This window comes from Xiphophorus maculatus, chromosome 10 (genome assembly GCF_002775205.1).
Source record: "Xiphophorus maculatus strain JP 163 A chromosome 10, X_maculatus-5.0-male, whole genome shotgun sequence".
NCBI classification, from domain to species: domain Eukaryota; kingdom Metazoa; phylum Chordata; class Actinopteri; order Cyprinodontiformes; family Poeciliidae; genus Xiphophorus; species Xiphophorus maculatus.
In genome coordinates this window covers 16,103,519-16,127,289 of record NC_036452.1, presented here as the reverse complement: position 1 = coordinate 16,127,289, position 23,771 = coordinate 16,103,519, and the positions used below count along the sequence as shown (strand labels likewise).

General features: G+C 42.6%; 1 protein-coding gene across 4 annotated transcripts in view; it reads left to right on the top strand.

The window, feature by feature from the left end:
• Positions 1–463: 463 nt before the first annotated feature.
• Positions 464–23,771, top strand: part of LOC102236168 (PH and SEC7 domain-containing protein 1-like) — a 96,707-nt gene continuing 73,399 nt past the window's right edge. For 2 of the 4 annotated variants that reach the window (XM_023340725.1, XM_023340724.1), the window contains exon 1: positions 464–1,140. The gene's annotated coding sequence lies outside the window, so the exon portion shown is untranslated. The remainder of the gene's footprint in view (positions 1,141–23,771) is intronic. The other 2 variants (XM_023340722.1, XM_023340723.1) reach the window with 2 other exon arrangements.

Here is a 23,771-nt window from a genome sequence, read left to right as displayed (position 1 = left end):
TGTTTTTTTTATTTCATCCAATCTAAAGCAGTTTCCTCAACCTTGTGATTATTATTATTATTATTATTATTATTATTATTATTATTATTATTATTATTATTAACTACAACTATAACTACACCACACTTGATTTGTGTGTCTATAGCTGTAAGCTATAAACATGTACTGATAATACAGAGTTCAAAAAAAGATTAAAAAAAAAAAAAAGGGGAATATTGTATAAAAGTAAATTCATTTCTGCTCTGGACCTTAGAAAATCTTGGACTGATAATATAAATAAAAGAGAACACAACAAATCTAACAAAGATGTAGGTCCAATAGTGTCCAAACAATTATATCTTGTTTTTTTTTGTTTTGTTTTGTTTTGTTTTTCAGCTCATATGAAGAGGGAGGAACTGGGCATGCCCAACCCGACGGAGGAGGAGGAGGAGGAGGAGGAGGAGGAGGAGGAGGAGGAGGAAGAGGCTGCGATCAGAGCAGCGGAGTTTTCTGACAGCAAAATGCTGCCGATGATCTGACTGCTTCACTGCATCAAGTCTGTTTACACTTGACAGGAAGCGGACCCAACCTCTTCCCCCCTCCACAGCCCCTTCCCTTGCAACACACACCCAAACAGGCGGTGTGACACACACACCCATACACACACACACCGTGACTGGGAGCGGATAAATGTGGACCGCAGTGGTTCCGACAGCGTGCAGCCTGCAGCAGAGCGCGATGCAACAGCATCTCATCATCTCATCATCTGTGGCGCCGGGTAGCTGCTGCTGCTGCTGATGCTGAGGCTCCAGAGACGCGCAGCAGCGGGATCTGGTGAGTACACGTCCCTCACCCACCGCCACACGGCTCCCAAATGGGGATGTTTATTTTATCGTTTGTTACTGGATGACCGTCGCCGCGCTGCGTCACTGAAACACCGAACCGGACCTGCAGGACACAGAACTGGCCCGTGAAAAGGTCATACCCGAACACACACGCATACACACACACACACCGCGCAAACAGCCGTGTCTGTGACGCATCTTGTGCAGAGCCCCACTCAAGTTTTGTCCTTGGCAGGCAAAGTTGGCGCTGCGTGGATTGCCTTCTCTAAGGTGAAAGCGTACGTGAGGAGATTGTAGATAACACGGGGAGACGCATGTAAGTGCACACCGGTCACTCCCCCCCCCCCCCCCCCCCCACACACACACACAGAAAACCAATGAGTTAAAGGATGTTTGGAGGATTTATGAGGCTTTTCACAAGCATTTTCTATCAAACGAGAAGCTGAAAAGTGTTGACGCGGTGCTGCAGCGCCACAATGATCTGATCTGGAATCAGACTTCTGGCGCCATTCACTGACAGGACTTGATAAAATAGTGAATAATACAGCAAGAAAACAATCAGTGTATTGTTAAAACAAACAGAGCAAAGGGTCCAAACAAAGCAGCAGCAGCAGGTTGTCAGTCAGAACATGGTGAACATGAATCAATCAGAATGTCATTGAAAATATTTATTCTGACTCTATATGTATGAATCATATAGATATACATATATGAATCCATATGATTCATATAGTCACACAGAGTAATATAATATCATATATTAATATAATAATATAATTTGATGATTGTTGGATTACAGCCAGTAAAAATAATATTTGGTGCAGAAATCAGGGCTTCCCTCAGTGTATTTTAAGCCTGGCGGGCCACCAGGCTTTACTTGTGCCCCCACCAGGCTAAGCATTGCTTAGTCTTTTTAAAATGTTTGCATTTTTTAAGAGTTTATACTTGGTCTTCAATAACACATAATTATCAAGTGGTGTTTTAAAATTTCCTGTCAACTTTAAACATTTTTAAACTCAAAAACACGGTGGGTCGCTGGACGAATGACTGCCGAGTGCCCAACCACCGGGCTTAGCAAGGTTTCTGGAGGAAACCTTGGAAATTTAATAGTTTGGCCACAATGTGATGGGGAAAACTGCTGACTTGTCATCTGTCCAGCAAACAGTCAATGACAAACTGCACAAGTAAGGGAAGCCACAGAATGTCTTGCTGCTCAAAGAGTCCTGCATGTGTGCATGGAAAGTTGAGTGGAGTGAAAAACTTTGGTTTAAAAGAGGTGCTCTTCTATCAGGACGGACTGGGAAGCAAAGCCCATTCAACATTAAAGGCCAAATAAATTATAAGTGTAGTACCATTTATAGGTGAAATAATCTGTCAGTGGAATAAATACTTTTTCATCGATGTTAAGGAATTATTAACTTAAAACAAACTCCTGTATCTTGCTGAAAAGTTAAGTCCAAGATAGGTTTGTTTTATTTCAAGTGTAATGAGATATTTGCAGTAGAATCTGGACCAAAAATACTTGGTACCGTTTTGTGTTTTTAACAGAGGTTGGCGGTCATTTGAGCAGGCGATCATTTATTAGACGGGTTGCTGTATTTAGTGGAATGATCAAAAACTTGTCTGTCTGTTGTTTTCCTCCTCAGTCATATGAAGGTAAAGGTCACTGTGATTTTGAATTTCTGGTGGTTTCAATATTCATTCCACTGAATTGTGGGAATTACTAGGAAACTGAGCAGCATTTAAGCTACGGCTACAGGTGGATTTTGATGCTTTTTACTCATAACAAATGAATCCGTAGGAAAAATGTACAGATCTGCGTGGGTGGCTGAAGACTTTTCACCGAATGTTGAACACCAAAGGCTCAATCCGTGCCGTGGAGGGTGGCCAGAAACATTTTGTCTTCTTTTGTTGGCGTTTATTTGTCCCTCATGCGGGACTCAGCCTGAACCCGGCCTCAGGTTAATGGGGGTAGAAAACGGCTCCATTTCTCCCACCTCCCCTGAAACACATCCAGCCTTTCTTTCCATCATGTCCACGCCGCTCTTACGCAGATGAATAACCTCATGCCACTGGTTTTTATTTCTGTTGCGACCTCATCATTTATTGAGAAAATGGTGCAGACAGTGGAATGAGTATTTATTAACTTACTCAAATGAAGACACCAGAGCCTGTTTCCAGTGCATCTCCTGTGCTGAAATAACAAAATAACACAATTATTTATTTTTATAGATGGGCCTGCTCAGTCTTGAGGGAAGTTTAAGGTTGTGGTTTTTAACAAATATCATTTAAAAATCAGTATTTTTGTTGGAGATAACTTTTTTTACTAGAGATTTTCTGTTTTTATTTGTGAAAACACCCAGAAATACGGTTTTGTTTTTACTGTTCAGCATCTTAGCATTACTCTGTTCCCTGCTGGACTCCGTTCAGGCCAAACTTGCGAAGTCGGACAGATGATCTTGCGTTTGACTCTAGAATACTTTTATATGTAGAGGATTTAATGCTCAACTCAGTGACTGGTTCCTGTCGGCGGGTCCAAAATAATCCCAAATCATCAGCCCTCCACCACCGTGCTTTTACTGTTGATAAAAAGTATTTGTGTTGGTTGGTTTTCTGCTGACATGATGTCTCTATTTTGGTCTTGTCTGTCCAAAGAGCGTTGTTCCATAAGTGTTGTCTTCCAGATGCACCTTTGAACGTTAACATTAAGCATGCTAACTGAGACCTTGAGAGTCTAGGATGGATTATTTCAAAGGTTTGTAGTTCTGTGAGCATTGCACGGTTAGAGGTTTGGGTGGATTTACTAAGGAGTCCACTGGAAAGATTCACTGTAATCCTCAATGTTTTTCATTTATGAATGATTGTTCTCTCTGATCTATGTTTTCGTTCCACGGTTATGTGCAGTTTTCTTTTTTTAAGGTCAAGGCTTTTAGGTTTGAGTTAATGAGTGAAACATAGAAGCTCTAAGCTGTAATCCATCCATCCATCCATCCGTCCGTCCGTCCGTTAATTTGCTGTTAAAAACAACCCAACCACTTACTTTTGCAACAACAAAGGAATAATCAGTGTTATTTTCTCAACCTGCATGATCAGAGTATTTTATGTTATCAAATAACCACCAAATTTCACTTCACTTTAATGTCTAATTCGAAAAGTATTATTGTTAGATGAAAATCACAAAGCGACACAGAGGAAAGGTTTTTATCTAAGGTTGAGTCATGTTGTAGAAAACTGGTTCACTGAATAAAGTTTAGTGAATTTGACGAGGAGTAAATGTGTTTGTCATAAGACAGAAGCAGAATGCAAAGATGTTTTGATGGCCTGATTTAATGCGGCAGCAGCAACACAGTTAGCCCTAACAATGTTTGGGTTTCCATTAGTTGTTATTGATCCATTGAGATGCTAAGCCATCCTTCTCTGCAGAGAAGCAGCATTAGTGACCGGAGAAGTCTTGACTTGCTGTGTTTTTTCTCTCCATCCCACGTCTGTTTTCATTCCTCCTTACACTCTCCCACTCCTTACTTCCTCCCACCAGTCCACGGTTTATCTTTTTTCATCCCTCTCTCTCTCTCTCTCTCTCTCAACTTTACGTTGCTTTTTTTCCCTGCCAGCTTTCAAGTCGCGATGTATTTTCAGCTCAGGAACACACATTTTCCTAATTGTGCTGTTAGGAGTGTTTAGGAGGTGAGCGTTCTGGCAGTGGAGAGGAGCCGTTTAGGGTTTTGACATGGGATGCGGCCTGAGAGGCGATGGCGAGCGTTAGCATTTGACAATCCTGCTGTGTCTCCCTGTAAAGACTGGCCATCCGCCGCGTGCTGCTCCAATCTGTGAGGTTCTCTCTGTGCGCTGGCTGCGGTGCAGATGGAGCGCTTTGCAGCAGCCTGGATCATGTGTGATTAATGAAACACAAATCTGTTGTAGAAGCGCTTTATTCCTCGCTGCGTGCTGAAAACGCCTTCTCGTTTTGTCACTTTGGTCTCTCAGTAGCAGTCTGCTGTCGGTGTGGGGATCGTTCTTGGCTGTTTGGTAACTTTTCAGTGCCAGGAATTGATTTTTTTTCTTCCTCTCATGCTCAATAACCCACAGCATCCTGCTAAGGTGTCCAACTGCAAGTGATTTCATGCTTTATCTGATGCCGGGCAGCGGAGTTACATAAGTCACCTCTAAATAATTTGACTGCCTCGACAGGAAGTATTTTTAACAGACATTTAAAAAATGTGACTCAGGAAGCACAGTTATTGATCTGCCAATAATTGTGATCTGATCTACAGGGCTGGTAGGAGATTAATCAATCAAACTTTATTTATGGAGCTTTTTTCATTCAAATAACTGTAATACAAAGGTTGAAAAGAAACAAACGGCAGTGGAACAGAGGTGAAGCATGCAACTCTTGTACAGAGGCCTCAGTTACGGGTTCGAGTCCCGGCCTTTTGACCTTTGCCCCATGTCTCCCTCCCTCTCTTATTTCTCACCTGGTCCTTTGCTGCTTTAATTGCTACATCAATCATCTCCATGTCCTCCTTCACCACGAATCTTTCCTGGACAGGCAGGTCTTTTTCTCCGTTATCCTTAAAATGTCTCCGTCTCCAAACCGTCTCAACTTTAAAAATGATAAATAAGTTTGACTAACAATAACCAGTTAGAACACCTTAAAATCAATTCTTAATGCATCAATGTCCAAATGTGAGACTTTACAAACGCTGTGAATATGAGCTTGACTTGTGGTCCTCCTTAGTACTTGTTCTCCTGAACTCTGAAGTATCTGCAAAGGAGCTATGGTTCAGTCAGGAAGAGTAGAAAGCAAATCATTAAGCAAGCAGCTCTACATTTAACTAAAGCCTCTGCTTTGGGTGGAGATCATTTAATGCAGGGGTGTCAAACTCCAGTCCCCGAGGGCCGCTGTCCTGCAAGTTTTAGATGTGCCTCTGCTGCACCACACCTGAATAGAATAATTAGGTCATTAGCAAGGCTCTGGAGAACTGATCTACACAAGAAGGAGGTAATTAAGCCATTTCATTCCAATGTTTTGTACCTGTTGCACATCTCAAAACTGCAGGACACCGGCCCTTTAGGACTGGAGTTTGACACCTGTGATCTAATGCATTATTTGTTCATCTCAAATGTGACGAATCAAGTATTGTCAGAACTCGAAGGTGTGCTGTGCGTTTCTCTCTCTGAAACTTTAATTTTGTCTCAACAGAGTTGAAGAAAATTTATATTTAGAGTTCAATTAAAAAGTGCATCAAGAGACACAGCGATATATAGAATGGTGTGTCATCAGCGTAGCTACAAAGATTTGTGCTTTGCTCCCTGAGAAGATATTTACATAGAAAAATATGGGACCTAGAATTGAGCCTTGAGGTGTGCCACAGTTTAAAGTAGCCAATTCAAATAATCAGTTAGCCCAATTAATTATTTTTTATCAGTGTAAATTAATTTCACCCTCTTAAGGACAGTTCAATAGATTCCAATTTGTTTTAGTAGAAACAGCAGAAAAATCTTACTGCTGCTAAAATAAGACATGTTCCTCTAATACTTTGACTAAGCTTTGGGCTGCAAGGAAAACTTTAATCTTTACTGGAGGTTTGACAACATGTAACTAACATTTGATGTACGGACCTAACAGAGCCATCAGTCTGTGGCAGTTTGACCTGGTCGATGGACAGGAGTGTGTGTGTGTGTGTGTGTGTGTGTGTGTGTGTGTGTGTGTGTGTGGGTGTGTGTGTGGGTGTGTGCGGGCGTGCGTGTGTGTGTGTGTGTGTGTGTGTATGCCTGTGTGCTTGAACTGAGTGGAGCCCAAGCTTCTGAGACTGGAGTTGTCACGAGGCACTGATAAGAAAATCAGAAACTGATTGTGGTGCAACCATGGTAACGAGTTGGGAAAAATTGTTATTTGACCAAATATGGACTTCCTTTAGAGCAGGGGTGGGCACTCCTGGTCCTCGAGGGCCGGTGTCCTGCAACTTTTAGATGCATCTCTACTTCAACACACCTGAGTCAAATAATGAGGTCGTTAACAGGACTCTGGAGAACTTGACTGCACTTAGGAGGAGATTCAGCTGTTGGATTCAGGTGTGTTGGACCAGGGAGACATCTAAGAGTTGCAGGACACCGGCCCTCGAGGACCAGGAGTGCCCACCCCTGCTTTAGAGCATCTGACAAATAAACATCTGCTGAGACTCAACAATGACCCTTTTTTAAAGTTCTTAAAATGAACTTAAACTGGGCATGTTGTGGTGGCGTAGGGCAGTGGTTCTCAAATGGGGGTACGCGTACCCCTGGGGGTACGTGGAGGTACTGCAGGGGGTACGTGAAGCTTTTCAAAATATCTTTAAAAAATCAGTAGGCTCCTCATAATAAGTCTTGGGAAAAATTATTTTGTAAAAAGTTCGATAAAATATAAATGTGTGTTCATGCACTGAATTTTATATTCAGTATTTAGTTTCAATATCCTTTAAAATAAAACGGACCCCCCCACCAAGTTAGTTTGACCCACGGACCCAGGGCACTCGTCAACAACCTGTCGTTATCATGACTACACTGTATCTATGGAGACGCGGCTAAAGCGTAGCAGCAATGCTGCTGAAAGTATAGATAAAGTGAAAAAGAAGGCACTGTACCTCTTTTTTGTTCCAAAAATGTTTTGCCAGTGTCAGGGGGTACTTGACTAAAAATATATTTTTAAGGGGGTACATCACTGAAAAAAGTTTGAGAACCACTGGCGTAGGGGATAGTTCGACCTACATTTGGAGGCCTTGAGTCCTCGATGCAGCCGTCACGGGTTCGATTCCCGGACCCAGCGATATTTGCTGCATGTTTTCCCCCCTCTCCTTCCCCCTTTCCTGTCAGCCTACTTTCATGTAAGGGACACTAGAGCCCACAAAAGAGCCCCTGGAGGGGAGAAATTTTTTATTTATTTAAACTGCTGTTTTTATGATGAGATTAAACAAAATTACCTGATTTTTATTGTCAAACAAATCTCAAAAATATGTGTAATTTTCCTCACACTGCTTCACAGCTATGAAGCCTTGGTGTTGTCCAAAGTAAAAAATGTAATGTGACCAAGATGAATACTTGTAAGGCGTAAAAAAAGGAACATAAAAGTAAAAAGTTAGAGGAAAATTCAGTTCTGCAGTGGCATTCTCAATGGTGGACAAAGTACAAATGTAAGAAGGAGTACATTTCAAAATGTTGGAGTTCTTCACTTTAGATTCAGCCTCAGTTCTTCACTCATCACTCCACCGAGTTTATTTTTAAAACCTCATCAATCAATGAGCTCCATTGTTCATCTCTCATTGACTCTCAAGTTCACCCAGGAATATCGGCACTGGCTGATGGAGTCAATCAGCCTAACGTCCTAACCCAATTGTCCTTCACTTTATTTGTTTGAAATAGGCCAGCGGAGTCGTTGCCGACCTGCAGGCTGACGAAAGCATCGCAGCTCCAGGAAACTCTCATCTGCATCTGCTGTAGTGCTGACTCCGCTGAAAGGTTGGCTTGGTCCGACTTGGTGCAGTCTGCAGAGAGACGGGCTGCTGCTGCTGCGGCTGAGAACCTGTTTCGTCTCGTGTTTCTAGAAAGCCGCATGATCCCGGTTTCTGAGTGACAGACTGCTAAACATGAGGAGGGGGAACCCCCAAATGCATAAACTACATATTTACAAAACTTTTCCATTATGTGACAGTAATTCAGACTGAGCTTTTCCTGTTTTCAGTCTGTTAGGAATGCTAAAATTACTTAAATTTGCTAAAATCCGCAATAATAGGATAAATATTTTTTACCTTCTTTAAATTTGCAATTTTGACCTCTGGTAATTTTAAGCTTACATTTCCAGATGACCTTTAACTTATCTTTAATTTATCTTTCATTGTAATCTTTTAAAAATGGATAATTTACAGCTCAAGTGTAATTATCCAGCACCAGATTATAGCTTTTAGCTATCAACATCTGTCCGCAGACAAAGACTTTTATCCATTTTTATGTTTGAAGAAAAACAGGAAAGCTGTGTTGGTATTGCTGCAAGAGGGACTGGTGCACTTCACAAAATAGGTGACATCATGAGAAAAGAACATCAAGTGGAAATATTAAAACGGCAGCTAAAGATGTTGGCCTGGAAGTTAAAGCTTGAACATAAATTGATGGGCATTGACCCCAGACATACAATCAGATTAGCAAACAATTATTTGTGGGAGTTTGTGGAAAAGGACCCAAAACGTTTGATCCAAGTCATACAGCTTAAAATGTAATTCTGCCAAATTACTTAGGGAAATTATGTAAACTTCCAAATTTGAAAAAAATCTAGTTTAACAGACAAAAAAAGGGGGAAAGTTTAATCTTATTTCAGTGACACAGTAAGAAAAATTTACCTCTTTTGTTTTTATTTTTTTTTACAGGATACCTAAATATCTGGCTTCAACTGTCTACTAGTTTAGATTTCAGTTTTATTTCTTGCTGGAAAACTGGATTTGCTGCAGTTGTTTCTCAGAAACAATCATGGTTGCTACAGCAAGCTGTTTCGCTGATGGTTCATTCAACTGTGGCTTTATTTGGATAAATGAGCTGCTGGCTTCAAGGACTAAGGAGAGGTCAAAAGAGACAGCACCGCTCCGTCTAGTTATGGATCGGACCAACAGGATGCAGGCATGACTGAACCACACTCTCCACGTTTTGTCTGGTTTAATTCAGGATTTTTTGTTTTTGCAATCAACTACGAAATTTATACCAAAGCATTTGCTTTCCTGTTTTCCCTGCTCCATGCTTAAATGCACCTGCAACCCAAAGTGAAGTGATTATTTGTCGACATGCAGATATATGGTCCAAAAGAATTGGACACTTCTTTAAATAAATATGGAGGAAGTAAGTTGAGCAGATGTTGAACCCCAACATCAAAATAATGGATAAAGTTTGTGGAGGGACAGATGACCATCCAGATTAAGTTATAAAAACAGAAATTTTGCTTTACAAAAGGTGTAAAAATCGTTGCAAAGAGCACAAGTTTCCATGAAACTACAATATAATGATTTAAAATCTAATAAGAACCTTAAAAATAATCGAAAGAATTTCTTGAGAGAAATTAAAATAGAGATACGAGCTTTAGCACTATTTGCTGTTTTCTGATATTCCCAGACACAAGAAGCGTGTTTTTTTTCTTCCTGTCGGCTCTTTTTCATTCACATCTGAGAGCGCAAGTGGTGTGTTAATTTTTCTAAATTAAAAACTTACCTGCAGACAAACAGTTTGTTTCCGAGGCCATCCTCCGTCTCCTTTACCTTTGACCTGCTCAGTATTTTCAGCCTGCATTCTATGTTAATTAGTTCGTGTTTATTCAAAACATGCTGTTATGTGTCGCATGTGCAATCTGTGATTAGCAAGAAATAGAAAAGGAGGCTGTTGTTGCATTTGTTGAGCCTTTCATTTCATGCTTTTGCTTCTGCTGTTGATTCAGCTGCAGTTTCAATAATCAGACAAAACAGTAGATGGAGTAAACGAATGTTTGAGTAAAATTAACGTCGTTCTTTTACTCTATGAACTATTGACAACATGTCTCTGAAATTTCAAGCAAAAATTTAGCTTATCTGCTTATTTGCAGAAAATAATGAAAAAGATGCAGTGCTGTCAGACCTCAATAATGCAAAGAAAACAAGTTTGTATTTATTAAGAAACAACAATACTAATGTTTTAAGTCAGGAAGAGTTCACAAATCAATGTTTGGTGGAATAACCAGGAGGTTTTCACTGGTGTTCAGTGCAGTGGACTCTTTATTTTTTTACAGAGCTGCAAATTTATAGAAATTAAATGCAGATTGATGCTGCCCTGTTTGCAAATCTCCAGCTTTCCCATGTATCACTGAATTGTTTTAAATAAGGATTTCACACATGCAGATCAGACCACATGTCTTATTTCCATCCTCTCACATCTGCTGCTTTATTTTTATGTCTTCTTCTCCGCTTCACCCCGTGTGGACAGTGGGGTCCAAGCAGAGCTGCTTCTCGGCAGCTTTAATCATTTCTCATCCCCGCTGCCTTGCATACTCCCCCCTGTGTTAAGCACTCCACACTGACTCAGCATGTATGTCAGAGGCAGAGGGAGAGGGGTGGGGATGGGTGGATAGGAGCGTGCTAATAGGCTGAGCTTGGTTGATGAGGTGGGGAAGGAGAGGAGAGGAGAGGAGGGGGGTTCTGGATGTGCTGGTCAGACAGGTCTCCACCGGCTGCTTTTGCTGGAAATGAGAGGAAGATGAGAGGGAAGGAAAAAGGAACGACAGAACGGATGAGGCTAAATAAGCCATGTGGGAGGTGTAAATCTCATACGGACTGAGCGGCTGCAAGAGGAGGAGAGGTGAGTGTGAGACTGAAACGGGACCTGCAGGAGGAATGCAGCGAGGTGGGAGAAATCTGAGCGTCTGTAGTGGAAACGTAGCAGCGAGTGTCTCTGGTTTGTGCTGACAGCGCAGAGTGAGCACACAACAACCTGAGACAGCCGACAGCTGTGCACCATCACACACATGATCCAGGTGTGTGTGTCACTTTACGACACACGCAGACCGCCGAGTCCCGCACACGAAAAGTGGAAGCTCTCAGTGTTGGTTTGTGTGGGTAGGTGTGATTTTATGTTTTTCAGAAGCAGAAGTGACATCATAACATGTGAGAGAAAGTGTGAGAACAGACAGTATATTTCTGTATGATCAGTTTTAGAAGACTTATCAGTGTCAGCGTCTCATGCTGATCCCCCCCACTCCCACCTTACCCTCGCCTAACACCCACTCACAAACTCAGTCACTGCTGTAGAAGTCAGCAGAAGCATAGTGTGATGCTTTTATTCAGCTTTTACTTTGAAGGCGACTGGTGTCATTTCTCTGATTGGGCAGCTACATTAGCCCAGCGGCACGTTGTGAGACTAATACAGAATGTAGACTTTTTTTTTTTTAATATACTTTATCAATTTTCACAGCATATTCTTTACAGCATTCATGTTTTATACAACGCTGTCCTTCTTAACATACATAACCCTAACACGAAACACACACACACAAAAAAACCAAATTAAAAATAAAGGAAAAGTTTAAAAAACACACGCATAAATAAAAAATAAAGACAAATGAAAATGCAAAAATTTGTTCACAGCTAACTAAAAGAAAATAGCAGGAGTTTAGTTACGATGAGGTACTCATCTTGAATGTTTCCATGTATTGTAAAAATGGCTGCCATGCCTTGATAAATTTAGCAGTTGAACCTGCCAGTGTATGTACACCTCATCTTTCCAAATCACATTGATTAGTCCTGTCCATGGTGTACACTGTAAGTTTGTAGTCAGAAAACAAAAGGCGCACACACACAAAGCAAGAAAAAGAACCAAAGACAAGTACCCACCCATCCCTTCACATTCAGTGTTGTCCCCAACTGACAAACACAACATCCCCAAAGCCTCTCTGCTTTCTGTAGGAACCATTCACCATAAACTCAACCACTGTCCCATGCAAAAAAAAAAAAGGAATCTAAACTATAAATCACCCAAAGCGTGTTGAAGAAAGTCACATCAAACATTGTATGTAGTTTTTCTTTTAAAACAAGAGCGAACTCCTATAACAACTAAGATAACATAACATAAGGTGTGTATATTTAACGTTGAATATACACTAGTTCGGGCGGTACAGTTTGCTTGGTACCCAATCTACCAACACTACCATCCACTCAACTGCCCAGAAACATAAACAAACGTACCATCCGTATGCATCAGTCTGCAGATGCAGGAGAGTCGCTCAAAGTTTTTCAGACGAATCCTGTATCCTGCTCACTCAGAGAGGGGACCAAACTTGCATTCAATAAAGGTTTTCGCTGACTCAGGGGAATCAAAAAATTTTGTTTCGCCATTCATGGAGATCCGAAAATGAGCAGGATAGATAAGACCGTAGCGAACTCCGTCTTTTTTCTGTAGTAGCTTCTTTATCTAATTGAAGGCAGCCCGGCGTCTGGACAGGTCAATGCTGTAGTCGGGAAAGATAATAATCTGCTCCCCTCGAAACTCCAACTTGCCTTTCCGTCTAGCCAGCTGTTGTATCTGCTCCTTCTCCTGGTAGTAATGAATCCGCACGATAAAGGCCCGCGGGTGTTTTCCTTTCGGAGGCACCGGCGCTGCCACTCGATGAGCCCTGTCCAGGAGTGGAGCCTTTTCCAGACCGTCGGGACCACCCAGTATGTCGAATAACAGGTCTGCAATGAATCTGGTGGGGTTCCCCTGCTCCATTCCTTCAGGTATTCCCAGTATGCGTAGGTTACAACGCCGTCCCCTATTTTCCAAGTCGTCTGTTTTTGCCAATAACTTATTATATTGGTTGTTTAGGTCCGCATAGCAGGTTTCCACAACTTCCAAGCGCTTGTCCAAATTTTCCAGGCCTTCTTCATAGTCACCGAATTTCTTTGTGAATTCGTCAACAGCAGCTTGAATGGGTGAAACGGCTTTGGCGATTTCCTCTTTAATTTCACCTTGTAGGTTTTCGTTTTCCTCTCGAATTACTTCTTTAACAATATCGCTGAATGTAAGCAGCATGGCCTGGTCTATAGCTGCTTTGCTAGCAGCCTCCGGGTTATTAGCTTGCGCTCCTTTAGCAGATGGTTTAGATGGCATTTTGTTCGAGAAAAGACAGGAGTACACAAAATAACGTCGACTTTCCAGTTGCAATTCAGAATATCCAAGAGTTGGGCTGCTTTGGTCGATTTTTAAAACTATTTTAACCAAAAATGTTGGGACCCCGTGGTTCGCACGTCTACTCCATAACGCGACCCTAGTGGTCAGAATGTAGACATTTTTAATTATGATAATAATTATAATTTCTAATAATAACTTCTTCGAAGGCAGGGCTACATCATAACTCATCATTGCAGCATCAATTTGAGCAATAATAACATTGCAATATTTCCGACTCTAAGAATTAATAGATGCTAAAGGATACAGTGTAAAAAACAATCACATTCTAATCCACATTCCTATAATCAATATGCTGCAGTCAATCAAAAACATGGTTCTCTCTAAGGATAATATAGTTCAATCATGTACAGGGCATTACTGTCTAAGAGGCCGGTCCCGACTCAGAGGCCTGTCCCGACTCAGATCGGGATGAGTCCTGACTCAGATCCCGGTCCAGACTCGGAAGTCGGTCCAGACTCAGAGGCAGGTCCCCCCGACTCAGATCCCGGTCCAGACTCAGATCCTGGTCCTGACTCAAATCCCGGTCATGACTCCGATCCCGGTCCAGACTCAGAGGCCCGTCTGGTCTCAGGGGCAGGTCCCGACTCAGAGGCCGGTACCGTCTCAGAGGCCGGTACCGACTCAGAGGCCGGTCCTGACTCAGAGGCCTGTTCGGACGCAGGGGCAAGTCTGGACACAGGGGCAAGTCCCGCCTCAGAGGCCGGTCCGGACTCAGAGGCCTGTCCGGTCTCAGAGGACGGTACCGTCTCAGAGGTCGGTCCGGTCTCAGAGGCCGGTTTGGACTCAGAGGCCTGTCCGGTCTCAGAGGACGGTACCGTCTCAGAGGTCGGTCCGGGATCTGAGGTTGGTTCGGACTCAGAGGACGGTACCGTCTCAGAGGTCGGTCTGGGATCTGAGGCCGGTTCGGACTCAGAGGCCTGTCTGGACTCAGAGGACGGCACCGTCTCAGGGGCCGGTCCCGACTCTGAGGCCGTTCCCGTCTCAGAGGCCGGTCCGGTCTCAGAGGCCGATACCGTCTCAGAGGCCGGTACCGTCTCAGAGGCCGGTCTGGACTCAGAGGCCTGTCTGGACTCAGAGGCCTGTCTGGACTCGGGGGCCAGTCCCGACTCTGAGGCCTGTCCCATCTGAGAGGCCGGTACCGACTCAGAGGCCGGTCCCGACTCAGATCAGGGTTGAGTCCCGAGTCAGATCCCGGTCCTGAGTCAGATCCCGGTCCTGAGTCAGATCCCGGTCCTGAGTCAGATCCTGGTCCTGAGTCAGATCCTGGTCCTGAGTCAGAGGTCCATCCTAACTCAGATCCCAGTCCTGACTCAGATCCCGGTCCTGAGTCAGAGGTCCATTCTGACTCACATCCCAGTCCTGACTCAGAGGTCCATTCTGACTCAGATCCCGGTACTGATTCGGAGGTCAGTCCTGCCTCAGATTCCTGTCCCGACTTGGAGGTCGGTACCGACTCGGAGGCTGGCTCAACTTCTGGTCCACAGTTAAAGGGTCCTTGAGGCTGAACCATGTCCAAGTCGTCTCCACAGCAGACAGCATGTCGGATCCACTTCCAAGCCTTTCTTAGATGGTCCTTCCGCAGATGAATTTTCCTGGGTCGTGTCAAGGTTCTTCTGAAACTCTGTATAATCTTGTAATAAACGATTGGATTGTCACTTTTGATCATCTGAAATAACAATTTTCTCACTATATCATCATTGCCACAGAGTAGTTGAAAGATATCTTTGCAGAGTTTCCTTTCCATCTCATCAAAAAATACAAAATCTATGTCCTTTAGTTCTTTCCAGAGTTCTGCAGCAAGCTTGTGGTGGACAGGGTCGTTGTGCTTCATTTTGTATCCAGATCTATGACTAGACTTGTAAATCAATTGCCAAAGAATTTTTTCCACCATATCTCTCCTGTCATCTTCGGTTCCCCGTCTGAATCCCATCTCTTTGGCGTCCCTCAAAAATTGTTCTGGTTCTATTTCTGCCTGAGTATAAGCCTCACTCAGGCAATTATCATCAGAATATATGTCCTCACTAGGAAAAAAAGCTTTTCTGATCGTTGTTTTTGCAGATGTAAATGTTTTCTTTGTAGGAACAGGATTCTCCAGGTGTTGTTTGATTTTTTTCACAATAATTGAGTGTCCATCTGGGTAATAAAGAAGGGCAATTACGTTCAGTCCAGATTCGAAGTTGAATGCATCTCTAGCGAGACTTTGGAAAATCCTTTCGCTGAGTTCCTCTGAAATGTCTGATAGCACATCCACGTTTAGTTCTCCTGTTTTGCTCAACAGTAAAAGCAAAACTTTCTGGTGTTGCTCACAGAAGGTTTTTTTGACGAGATGCAGAGTTGGATCATCTGCCACCTTTTCAATGACTTGCCACAGAAGTTGACCGAGAAAATTTCTCTTTCGATAATCAGGAGTTGTTTCACCTGGATGGACTTTGTTTGAGCAAGTCTTCTTTATCTTTTTCCAAAATGAGACCTTAGGTCTCACAAAAACGTCACTCTGGGAGCTTTCGTCCGTCATCTTCATTGCGCTGTCCAAAATATCCAAATGAATTTTGTGTTGACTGACCAGAGAATTAACTGATCAGTTCGTCATGGACGTTATGACATCACAGAGGCATCCTTAGAAGGGCCTCAGACACTGACATCATTTCAAATCAGGCTGATGACATCATTGTCAGCAGCATGGCAACTGTTGCTAGGGTTCTAATAGCTCACAGTGAGCATGCGCTATGGAAAAAAAAAATCTGTGGGCACTAAATAAAATGTTCATTTTTATGAAAAAATCCATTTGTTCTGAAATATATTGTACAAATTCTTTATCTGACCAAAGAAGAGGATTGAGTCGCCAAGAATACACAGAACGTGTTGAGAATTTGTTTTGGGTTTAAGCAGAATTTGCTTAGGACTTATTATTTGGGATATTATAATTTAATATAAATAACTATTTTAGTTGCAGTTGTTTCATAAATCTAGTCAGCATTTGATAGTTAGTATCTGGTTCAAAACTAACTATTGTGAACCTTTAACAGAATGGACTCTATATCCCATGATGCTTTAGAACTAGTAGAAGAAGAACTTGAGGTTAGAGGAAGAAGTGAACTGAGGACCGTTGGTCTTCCGAGAAAAGAGCTATGTTAGCTGAATGCCTACACTCTGTCGTATATTATTATGTACGATTCGTTCATCCTTTTTTTTATTCACTAAAGTTCATCTGAATAATCCACCCGACTCCTTTTCGTCTTTGAATTAGTCGAATATACAACATTTTTGGTGCCGAAACCCGGGAAGCAGGAGACATGGCTGACCAAGATGGAAGCAAGATGGAAGCCACATTAAAATCTGATATAAATAGTTGATTAAATATCTGTAGACAGTATTAAGGAAGAATAATTAACATTAACTTTGGACAAAAAGTTTGGCTCCTTCTTCCTTAAAGTCCACGGATCTCTGGCAGGCGGACTGCGGCTGGAGGAAGTGAAACCACGACACTGCGCGTTGCCGTCACAGATCACAGAGTTTAATTCCACACAAAATAACGCATGAATCAATTAACAAAGCTGCAGAGATATAGAGATATATTCATTACCTGTAACAGGAAAAAAATAGAAAAAAGAAACACAAAGAAACAAGGGGGGCAAAGACGCGTCTTTGGAGAAAGCTTTATGCTCAAAAGCAAAACAGTGGTAGCATTCTGAATTTTTAACGTTTACATGAAGTTTTATACTGAGTGGGCGTTTCTTCAATTTAATATATTCAACTAAGGCGTTCCGCTCTTTAACCAATTAGAAACTCCCGTAGGAACTACAGGAAACTTGAGAAGTCTCCCAATTTACAACGAAGTTCCAAAGGCGTCTGGTTTCTATCGAGAGACAAAGGCGGACCAGTTAATCTTGGACGATACCAGGTACAAATGTCCCCGGCGCCGAGAGTCTTAAGATAAGATTTCGCAGACACCCATAAATCTGACGTCTCTTCCATTATCTCTCCTAACGTTCTCGAAGAGACTTGCATCTGGTAATTTTCAAAAAATGTTATCTTTACAAACCCCAGTTTTGCTTTTGCACATTCAGCCCCCCAAAAGATTAAGTTCTGCCAAAATAATACATAAAATCCACAGGACAAAATAAAGTATAATTCCTGAGCCATTTTCTAATAGTAAAAAAAACATTTTCATTCAAACAATTTCCATTTGCTTCTAATATCGTCACAGATAATACAGTTTTCAAATACATTCATCCTTTAATAGTTTTTAAATGAGATAATACAATCTTCAGTAAACATGGTATTAATACTTAGAAGTTAAATGTTACGGGGTTTCAATCTTCTATTTTGCATTAGTTTTACACCATCGCAGATGCTGGCCTCCAGCAGTTCTCCCCAACTGCCTGCAAGAATGTTAATTTATGTTTCTGTGTTCTGGCCGGGCTGCAAGTGGCCCCATTTAGTGATCTGCATTCTAACCCCTGTCTGTCCGGTTCAAAACAAGAGTATCAAACCTACCCTTTTACACATGCGTAAAATTAACTGCATTAAGCACCAAAATCAATAATTTTCCTCGACAACAGAAAATAACGTCACTGCCCCTTTAAGGAACTAGCGTTACAGACGCAGCGCCGTAGTGACGCAGCACACAGCCAGGAGTGGCTTAAAGCATTTAAACTAGAAACCAGAGACCGTATAGCATTATTAGTGTTAAAAACATGGATATCGTTCAAACCAGTAATGTAAAAATCCCTAACTCTGTCATAGTTAGCGGCATGACCAATACAGAAACTGATGACGAACTAAGCGACTTCTTGGGACAATATGGTTCCATTCAAAGAGTAATCCCAGTAGATCTCACTGAACCAGATTCACCCAAACAGGTTATCGTAGAGTATGTGTATGGCACAGCTATGCAATCTCTTTTACCTTCATTGCCATATGGGCTTAACAGTAAAACTAAGAATGATGTCACCTACCACATTAGAGCCCTAGCTAATGTTTACACACCTGTAGCTAGCAAGACAGCTACACAGACTTACCTTTCAGAGTTAAAGCAGCGGTCTCTGGTGTTGTCATTCTTGCTCCCCACTCCTTAGAGCCTAGAACTGGTCCAGTGGCGCAGTTAGCGGTTTGATACCGGTGCTACACATGGCTGACCAAGATGGAAGCAAGATGGAAGCGGTATGGAGCGACAGGACGGTGGAGAACGGCGTATTGAAAGAACAAGAAGAAAGCGCCGGACAATACGGAGTTCTACTACACGACTACTGAACCAGATTGATAGTGAATTATTAAAGGACGACCCGGACGTCGGGGAAATGTTGGCTGTGCTAATGGCAACGGGGGACAGTTTAAATGAGCTGAACCGCGCTATATAGGAGCACAGTCCGCTAGACGAAGTGGAGGCGGAGACGGAACTCGCAGAGGAGTATAACGACCGCATCATCAGTACGAACGACCGTGCAAACCGAGTGATAAGGACGTTAGAAACTGTGAGTACAGAGCCCCGCCAGAACAACGCAAACTCCACACAGCACAGTAATGCTACCGTGAGGCTGCCTAAGCTAATAACTGACAAATTCAACGGAGATGCTAGCTTATGGCAAGAATTTTGGAGCCAATACGAGACGGCTGTTCACAGTAACGAAGCTCTTTGTAAGCGAGAGAAGTTTACATACATGAAGACATGCCTCACAGGCACAGCTGCAAAGGCTGTAGCAGGGCTCACTCTGACAGACAGTAACTATGACGCTGCAGTTAAAATACTAAAATGCAGATTTGGAAGAAAGGACTTAATAATAAATGCTCACATGTCAAAGCTCCTGAATTTGACTCCTGTAAAGAAATCCTCTGATGTGAGTGCTATGAGACAGTTGTATGATGAATGCGAAGTTCAAATTAGAAGCTTGGAGTCACTGGGAGTAGTGTCAGACACATATGGAGCCATGTTATGCCCAATACTGCTCCAGATGATGCCAGAGGAACTGGCTCTTGAGTACAGCCGGACTCATTTTTTTTTTTAAAACAGAATTTAAAACCAAAAGAAGAACATTGTCAAGTATTATGGCTTCCTCAGAGGGAAGAGGGGAGCTCAGGATGAGTGGAAGGTGCATCAGGTGCTGGAGTTTCTACAGAAAGAAGTTCAGAGTAGAGAGAGAGAGCCTTGCAAATGATGAGATCACATAATCAAAAGGAAACCCTGCCTGGTCCCAGATGATGCAGCAAATCATATGGATTCACTGACAAAAGGCAAAAGAAACCAAGCATGACATCAGCAGCTGCACTACATACTGCTAATCAAAAGACTCAAACCTGCTTCTTCTGTGATAGCGCTGAACATAAGGTCGAAAACTGTCCAGAACATGGGGTGTCAGCACGAAAAGAGAAACTGAAGAAGCTTGGCAGGTGCTTTGTGTGTTTAGGACAGAAACACGTCGCAAGGTTCTGCAGATCTAAGAGTGGGTCATGTGCCAGATGTGGCGGCAGGCATCACATAGCTCTTTGTGGTAACAATGAGACCCTACCCCCTGCAGTCTCTACCAATATGGAAACTGTTATTTCCTCTGTAATCCCCCAAGTTGAGGAAACCAAGCCTAATAGTGAAAACACTGTGCTGCTACAAACTGCTAAGGCATGGGTGGTTGGACCTACCAGCAGGAAGATGGTGCGTTGCCTATTAAATGGAGGAAGTCAAGGTAGTTTTGTACACGAGAATGTTGTCAGAGCACTGCAGCTACCTGTCACAAAGTAAGGGGCACTTATGCTTCATATATTTGGCTCTTCAGCTCCCACCCCAGTTGAACGCAACACAGTGAAGCTATGCTTGGAAAATGTGTGGGATACAGGACAGAGCATTGAAATAGAAGCAGTAGTGACACGAAAGGTTTGTGCAGCAGTGATGAAGGTTCCAGGCGAGCATGTGCGCAATGAGATGGAAAGGCGAGGTCTCCAACTTGCAGATTTCCCTGGAGAAGATAAATCTGAACTTTCTGTGCTAATCGGCTCTGATTATTACTGGCAAATAGTAACAGGCCGTATAGAGAGACTAACTGAGAGTTTGGTGGCTCTTGAGAGTGCCTTTGGTTGGGCAGCCCAAGGCCCAGTGGCAATGTCCAGTTTGTCAGAGACAACATGCATGCACATTCAACTCAATGAAGACATCCAGATTGACAAACAGCTCCATGCATTCTGGGAGCTCGAGTTCCTGGGAATCACAAGCGAGAAGTCAGAGAGCCCAGAAGATCTGGAAGTGTTGCAACTAGGCCTGTCGCGATAAACGATAAATCAATTAATCATACGATACATTAAAACGATCGACGTCATTTTAATTATCGGCATTATCGTCTCTTCCGACCGTTTTCTCTTTCAGCTAATGACACCGAATGAAAAAGGGCTCAACTCCGGTGCTCTCCACTGACTCCTCCCTTCCTCATTTCCTTAGTGAAAAGCCCAGTGCACACCATCTTATCCTGCACGATCTTAGAGCTGTCGGCCGATTGTCGGCCCATTTTCAAAACCTGAGAGACCACACAATAGCCGACAGAAATCCTAGGTATAACTGTTCGATCGTGTGGTGTCCAACAATTGGCACCAAATAATGGCTACAAGACCAGTGAACTAATTTTAAAACCAGGCATTACCGTAATCAATGCTTTACTACAGTCTACCTGCAATGCATGTGGCTAGTGTCAACGTAAAGTCCTGACTGAATGAAAATCATTATAATCTATTTACATCACGTTAACGAAGAACAGCTGAAAAGTTACCGGGTTTATCAACTGCGGTAGCAATTTCGCTCCAACTCCTCCCCATGTCATTTCTATATTCTTTGCATGTTGAATAAACATTAATGTTGTTTCCACATATCATCTCCAATGTCCGCTGGACTTCGGGTTGCGTCGTGTCAGCTGTTTGGGATTCCCCTCTGTAATGTCCCCTCAGAAAACACGGAGGAGAATCCGTGCTTTCTGATTGACTACCTGTCACATTCAACAGGTGGAGTTAAAGCTCCCAGTGGGGAAAACCCCTGATTTGGATCGGAGCGGCAACGACGATCTACCGTAACACACCACACAATCTTAGAAAGACCAACGTTTTAAGATTGCTGTAAGGGGAAAAATAGGAGCAAAAAATCATGTAGTGTGAACTATTGCATCAGGTAGTAGATTTTCTCTATTTAAATCTAATTATTACTGAAGGGCAACATAATATACAGACTTCATAATCTGCCCTCCTTTGGTTGAATGCAGTATTTATTTCCACTTTGGCTTTATGTTGTTTAGTTTTTTTTCCAGTACATTTTTTGTTAATGGAGACTGAGAATCCATTTTATTTTTGTTTTTGGTTGTTTTGTTTATTTTATTTATCAGTTTCAGTGTTTAGTGTTCTTCAAAAATAAAGTGTATCTATCTTTGGCAAGAAATCGCATGCATTATTATGTCATTTTCAGTGTAAAAAGGTCTTCAAACAATATTATCGTTTATCTCAATAATTTTTGAGACAATTAATCGTTCAGCAAAATTTGCTATCGTGACAGGCCTAGTTGCAACGGTTTGAGGAAACTTCCACCTTTAAAGATGGACGTTACCAAGTGGAGTTGCCATGGCGACAACCTCACCCAGCCCTCCAAGACAACTACCGCATTGCAAAACAAAGACTTTTGAAAAGAAAATTAAAGAAAGATGTTGTCCTGTACAGCAGATACCACAAAGTAGTGGAGAACTACCTAAAAGAAGGAATGGATGAGGTGGTGCCAAGAGAGGAAATTGCTGCAAGCAGGGTGACATACTATCTACCTCATCATGCAGTGATAAGAGAAGATAAAGCAACAACTAAGATAAGGGCTGTGTTTGATGCTTCTTCTCATGAGGAGGGAAGCCCATCCCTGAATGATTGTCTCATAACAGGCCCTAATTTAAACCCAGACCTGATGATTGTTCTGCTCAAGTTCAGGCTGCGTCCTACTGCCTACATGGCAGACAATAAAAAGGCATTTCTGCAAATATCGTTATCAGAGAGAGACCGTGATGCAGTGAGATTTCTGTGGTTCTCAGGACCACCTACTGATGACACAGATGAACATTTGCTGGTGCTCAGAATGACAAGAGTGGTGTTTGGAGCTTCATGAAGCCCATTCTTACTAGCAGCTACTATAAGAAAACATCTGAGACAATACCAGTCAGAACAACCAGAAGTGGTAGAAACCATCAACTCATCTCTCTATGTAGATGATTTCATTTCAAGTTCCAGTAAGTTGGAAGAGGCCTTCAGAGTGACTACTACAACCAAGAACATTATGTCTGCTGCAGGAATGGAGTTATGTAAATGGATAACAAACTCGGCTGAGCTCAAAGAAATGTGGCAAGGAATTCAATGGCTTGCACTACGAAACCAGAGACATGTGGATCAGTGCTAAAGGTCCTGGGCTTAGTGTGGAGACCAGTAACGGATGATTTTGTGTTTGACCTCAGAGGATTGCTGGACTTTCTAAAGGAGAAAAGGAACACAAAAGGAAGCATCCTGCAGTCGTCTGCTCGCATTTCTGACCCGTTAGGCTTCTTGACCCCTTTCACCATCAGAATTAAGTGTCTGTTTCAAGAAATGTGGGAGAGAGGAATAAAGTGGGATGAAGAACTGCCACCTGATTTGTCCAAGAAGTGTCAGCAGTGGTGTTCAGAGCTCCCTCAACTACACCGGTTGACAATCCCACGATGGCACAAAATGGACATGCAACAACTGAACAGTCAGGATGTAAAGTTACATGTGTTTTGTGACTCAAGTGAACGAGCCTACAGTGCAGTCGCCTATCTACAAGGAAAAACTAAGGAAGGGGAAATGAAAATGAGTCTGGTGGCATTCAAATCCAGAGTGGCTCCACTTAAAAGGATGACACTGCCACGGCTGGAGCTAATGGGAGCCGTAATAGCTGCCAGGTTTGGGAACACAATCATTAAAGCTCTTCGACTAGACCAAACCCAGCTAACTTTATGGTCAGGCTCTATGATAGTCCTGCATTGGATTCGAGGCTCTGCTGGCAGGTGGAAGCAGTTTGTTTCCAAAAGAGTTACAGAAATCCAGTCTCTAACTGATCCACAGGCATGGTTTCATTGCCAAGGGAAAATCAATCCAGCAGATCTTCCCACCCGAGGGTTGTCTGTCCAAGAGCTGATCCAAAGCACATTGTGGTGGCGTGGACCTTGCAGACTAACATTACCTGATCAGTCAGAAAACATCCAGAAACCTGTTCAGGAAGATGAGATG